This window comes from Grammomys surdaster, unplaced genomic scaffold, assembly GCF_004785775.1.
Source record: "Grammomys surdaster isolate TR1022 unplaced genomic scaffold, NIH_TR_1.0 126679, whole genome shotgun sequence".
NCBI classification, from domain to species: Eukaryota; Metazoa; Chordata; class Mammalia; order Rodentia; family Muridae; genus Grammomys; species Grammomys surdaster.
The window spans coordinates 3,954,457-3,960,808 of NW_021621467.1; positions in this window are offsets into that span (position 1 = coordinate 3,954,457).

Consider the following 6,352-nt stretch of genomic DNA (forward strand, 5'->3'; position numbering starts at 1 on the left):
CTCTCTCTCTCTCTCTCTCTCTCTCTCTCTCTCTCTCTCTCTCTCTCTCATGTGTCTCTGTCTGCATGATATCTTACAGTGTGCTCAGACACAAGATGAGGTATCCTAGTGTACAACTCTCAGCCTTATCCCTTTGAGACAGAGTCTCTCATTGATCCTGGATCTTCCTGCTTGGCTAGTGGCCAGCAAACATCAAGTATCTCTGTTTCTGCCCCCCACAATGTTGGAGTTATATGTATGTTCAGCTATATCAGGCATTGTACATAAGCGCTGAGACTTGAACTCAGGTTGTCATGCTTATGCAGTGAGTGATCTTACCCACTGACCATCTCTTCAGGCCTCTGAATAGCTGTTAAATTAATTTCTTTGCAGCAGGGGGAGGGGAATGGGATAGGGGGTTCCTGGGTGGGGGCGGGGAAATGGGGTAAGAGGATAACATCTGAAATGTAAATAAAATATCCAATAATTAATTAAAAATTAATTTATTTGCAATGCTGTTTACTTAACATTATGAGAATAGAATTAAAGGTACCAACATTTACTTTAATGTAAGCAAAAATAATTTTCCATTTTAGTTTGCCTGATACACAATTTTGGCATAAGAAATTATTCTGCAATTCTACTTTGAGAAGAAAATAAAATGAAACAAGCTGATTGGAAATAGCTACGTAGGCTTTCATAAACGAATTCCATAGGAGAGAGGACCAGCTAAAAACTAGGAGAGTTATTTGATAAGTCAACTGATTTCTCTTTGTGTCACCCTGTAGCATTTACATGACCCTTAACAAAATGGCACTTCGTGCCAGAAACTCCTCTTAAAATTTGGTCATATTTTATAATTATATGACATGTAAATATGAATTATAAGTATGTCAAGCAAATTATATTGCAGTTTACCAGAACCCTGTCTCATTAAAATCTAGAAAATGAATAAATCTTCTAGAGTGATATTCATAGACAATAAAGAAGACAGGAAAACAAGTGAAGCCAATCACAGTTGGGTATTAATTTACTTTATTCTTATTTTTCCTGCCGCCTATAAACAGAAGTTCAACAAATCATTTTCTTTGTTTAATTCAGACACAGCCTTTAACTCTTCACCCTCACTCTTATTCAGGTCCCTGCTGTATGTCCTTGTATTGCTAGGGACATCGACTGATTACCTGACACAGAGTGCACCACAGATGTCACTTCTGTTCCACAACACAGGCTTCTTTCTGAATTCCAAATATCTTTACTGGGGAAAATTAGTCTATGAAGACCTGCATTTCATATGATGCATTAAAAACCTCCTAATTACACGTAATATTTTAAACCTAATGGTTATTTACATTCTAGAATTTGCTTGCTCGTGTTTTCTAACTTTACTTCCTCAGGCTAAACTATCAGCTCTTAGGGAAGTAGTTTAATTTATTTTCTTCTGTGAATAATTAATGAGGTCATATACAAAAAGATTTCATCGTAGCATTATAAATAGGCAAGAACATGAAAACCTACATATTGGATATTTAAGTTAGGTTAACAATAACAATGTTGTGCTATATTATTTTACACATTTATCTCAAGGCATTTATTTCCTTAAAGATGCTCCATGAGATGAAAGCAGTTACTGTGTTTCCTCATAGATGAGAAAACAGGCACAGAAACGTCCCAAACATCTCTAAATTGAAAACATAGCTAACATTTGATATGTACATTTGGTTTGGAATATCTGTAGAATCCAGGAATCTAGAATCATTGGTTTGGGGGAAGAGAGAGTGACTTTAAAAAAGGGGGAGCAAACACATGTTCTTAACCACCACTCTCCAAGAGACAGAAATTCCTTCACAGCTCCATGCCAGTCACGGGCTCTCTAAAGTACTCTTCTGTGAAATAAAGATCTTGTTATGTATCAGATATGATTTCAAATGGAAGGAAATATTCCATAGGATGAATATTTAAAATGTGGGTGTGGTCAGTTTCCATGAGTTCTACGTGCTGCTCATGGAATAGCAGCGTTTACTCATGCTACTTTCTAAAATCTTTTACTGGCAGTACAACTCTGAGCCCTTACATCTGTGCATTTATTTTTCTGTTCCTATTTATTCCTTTAGGAACCATTTCTTGCTTCTTTTTTACATGGTGGTTAGTCTAATAGCTGTAAAAGTATCCCAATTAAACACTATATATATATGGACATTTATACATTTAGGACTTTTTTTTATAATTCATTTTTTCTCAAATCGTAATTCATTCACACAGGGGTTATAAAAACAGAAAGGCAGGATGTGGGGAAGGGAACAGCACTGGAGTGTGGGTGTTCAGGGGGAATACAGGTATCTTCAGAACCAGCTATCGGCTGGGTGAAGTTTCAGGGGACAAGCCACTATGACTCTACCTATGACTCGCTTGTCCTTATCTAAGTTGGTATTGTCTGGCAAGGCTACCTATTTATAAGGTCTATGACTACTCAGGCTTATAAATTTCCACAAAAGCTGCCTGCTTACATTAGCTTATAGCCATCTGTTTCAATGTTTTTCCACTGAGACCCAAGACTTGGTGTTAGTATACATGTATGATAGGCCTATTGCTGATTTTAGGCCTATGGCTGATTTTAGGCCTTCAGTGTGTAAGCAGGGCTGCCCCTGACATCTCCTCCCTTCTCTAAGTATAGAAGGGCTGTGGCAATTCTAATCTTCCAAAGGCGAGGATAGAGGCTTGACCTCCAATATTTGAAGGGGACCTTGTAATGGCTCCAGTCCCCCTGTCATTGTCCAGTGAGGCATGAGGGCCATACCCATCCTGATGTCTTTTTCCTGGAGAGGGGATACTTTTGACATCAACCCCTATGCAGTCAGGCTTGTCCCTCAGGGAAACCAGAGAGATATTTTTAACTTTTATTTATATTCCCTTGCAGTGCTTAGCCTCGCAGCCTAAGCAAGAATTCAGATCGCCTGTCAGAGGGGGTTCTGGGTGGCCCCTCTCTGCTTGGTCTAGGGGCAGAAGTCCCCTCTCTTAGGTTGGGTGGAGATGGGTTTTGGGAACACCCTGTATAAAGTAACAACCTCATCTTGAGTCTCATGGTCATTTAGGACATTTATAAAGTAGTAGATTTCTGTATGACTTTTTCAAATGCCTTCAGTGTTACTTATCTCTCTCAACCACCTGTCCTATGCTCCGCTCCTATTCCTCTCTCTACTTAAACCTCCCTCCTGTCAATTCCCCCTTTACCTCCATAGCAGTTCTGTTTTACTATTTTCCCTCCTTTAAGATCCCTCTCCCCTCCCCCAAACCAATGATCCCTTTCTAGATTCCTGGAGTCTACAGATAAATCAAATCAAACGTACATATCAAATGACAAATCAACTGTACATAGATTTGATGCTAACATACATAAGAGTGAGAACATTCAGTGTTTGTTTTTCTGGTTCTGCATCATTTCATTCAGTATGTTTTCCATTTCCATCTATTTACCTTCAAAGTTCATGACTCCATTTTTTTTTCTTTGAGCTGAAAAAACTTCTACTGTATATTGGTACCATATTATTTGCTTCATATATGTATGTGCAATTATATGCACGTGCACACGTGGTGTTATTCCAATCTTCTCATGCTACCTGCTCCTCCCAAGCCAATGTATGAGGCCCAACACTATGGAATGTACAAGACTGAAAGGCAGAAGAGAAAGTGGACCTGGCAGAGGTGTAGTTGGATATACAGCTTAGCAGTATATGTGAGAACCACTGCATCTTTCCAGGCCAGCCTCTGGGGAAGAACTACTTTGGCGGTCTGGGGGAAAAGTCTCTTGAGTGTGCTTCCTTGACTTTAGGTGGCAACTTGTGGATAAGTTTTAACTTCCATGTTCTTTAGGTTTTAGCTTAGAAATTTATGTTAACTCTAACATCTTAATTAAACTGTTTTAATACAATGGTATTCTGAGTGATTCATCTAACCAGTCTCTGATTCAAGTGAGAGCATGCTTGGAGTACTTATTTGAAATTAATTCTTCATCCTTCTTTTCTCATTGTGCCTTATTATTAGAAAAAAGATGGTGATATTTGAGGAGAATTTATGTAATCAACTGGAGCAATGGCTTTGTTCCATATGGAAAAGTTTTCTCTACCTGTCAAGAGGCAAATGAGTTATGGTTAGTCATTTAACAATGACTCTCCACTTAATAAATATGCCGGCACATAAGACTATGTTTTGAGAACACTGCTAGTCTTTTCTGGTCATGGATACCAATTTGTTGATTCATCAGACAGATTTATCCAAATTTTGAAAACATTTATTCAATTATTTATTTATGTGTGTATATGTATGTGTATGTATATGCATGCATATGTATGGGAGCACATGTGCCAGGCTGTGTATGTGAGTACTAGGTAGAGAACTAGGTGGGAGTAGGTTCTCTACATCTACCTCATGGGTCTTAAAGTTGTGAACTCATGTCACCAGGCTTCATGGCAGATGCTTTGAACCACTGAGCTATTTCACCATCCATTAATTTTTAAGAAATATTCAAATTGAAGATACTAATTGTGATTTTAAGAAACATTTATATATATATGCACGCTACATTGCTCAAGTGTTCTGATTGTTATTTTAAAGAGACACCTGCTTAGTAGCCTTGTTGAGAGGGAGGGAGGGATTAAATTTGCAACTATGTTAGGGAAAACTTCAGTATGATTCTTAGATATGGGAAGCAGTTGCTGCAGGAAAGGAGGCAAACAGGCATATTTCTGTACAGTACAATGCGTACAGTTACTTTGACTCTTGCTGAGACTCAGATGAGGAGGATGCCAAGCATGTGGGAGGGTGGAGGAGGAGGAGAAAGTTATGGCAGAGGTAGGGATGTGAAAACAATAAGAGCCTATGTTTATATCTAAGACTGAGACTTCAGCTTGTCAAGGCAGTTGTCATAGTCTGTTTTGTGTCTTTTAACAGAATGCTGCAGACTAGGTTATTTTAAATGGCTCTATCTATCTATCTATCTATCTATCTACCGATCATCTATCAATCAATCAATCATCTCTTATCTATCTATCATCTCTTATCTATCTATCATCTATCTATCTATCTATCTATCTATCTATCTATTTATCTATCTATTTATCTATCTATCAAATATCTGGGAATTCTAAGATCAAGGGGCTGTTATGTTCCAAGATCGTTTTACTGCATCATCCCCCATGGCAGAAGAGAGAAAGATAAAAAAGAGAGAGGGTATAAAATTCACTTCTATTATGAAATACTTCTGCAGTACAGACATTAACTCTTTCATTAGAGCAGAAAAATGACAGCTAACACACTTCTCTGTAGGCCCCAGCTCCCAGCATTATTACACTGGGAATTAAGTTTCTAAAAGAGAAACTTTGTGACATTCATTCAAACCATAGCAATATGAAGTACAACACTGGGAGATGAACCCTAGATCCAACACAATGTCCTTAAACATCCCATTTCCTCATTTATTAGTATGAACTCAGGAAAGTTATGTCATCTTTCAAAGACCAAGTTTCATTATTTTAATGCAGAGATAATAAAAGTCACACTGCAAGAAGTATTGCTAAGGATTTATTATAAATGTTTAGTTATCACTCCCTTAGTATTCTTTATATAAAAACTATGTAGTATAAGGCTAGAAACCACTACCTTTAAAATTGTTGTATTCATTGTAGAGATGATGTCATGAGTCTTAGCAGGGTAAGAAGCATCAGTTATTTTTACTTCAGCCCTCATTTTAATATTATCATTACTTAATATTGTATGTAAGGGGATGGAATACAATAATGTACAATTTCCATGGATGAGATGTGATGCATTTTTCCAGTAGCTGAGGAAAAATGGAAATTACTGTACACTAGGAAAATTAGAGATAGTAATGTTGGAAGAACACAGTTATGTCCACATCCCCTGCATATGTAACTCATTCTTGTTCACTGCTTGAAAAGCCAGATAGTTCACGGAGTATGACAAAGGGGTTAAGGCCATCTTATATACTCAGAGCTCAAAAGTGCTATGCCTTTTCTAGACTATTGTTGGAAAGTTGTCATGTAACTAAATGCAAGTATGAAGACTGCTTTCAAAAATTCTAGGATCAATTATTAACAATCTAGTAAATATTTAACCTAAGAAATAAAGTATTAGCTTAAACAAGATCCACTTTTAAAAGTGTCAATAGTTAGTATTTTCCTTGAGTAAACATCACTGTAAACCTTTTTTTTTTTTTTCGGTAATGAACAGGCTTGAGGTGGACATTTGGGAAATAAATAAATCATTTGCTTGGGGACAGTTTAATGTAACTCCATACCTTCTGGAGCTTTTTAGGGTTAGGGTTAGGGTTAGGGTTAGGGTTAGGGTTAGGGTTAGG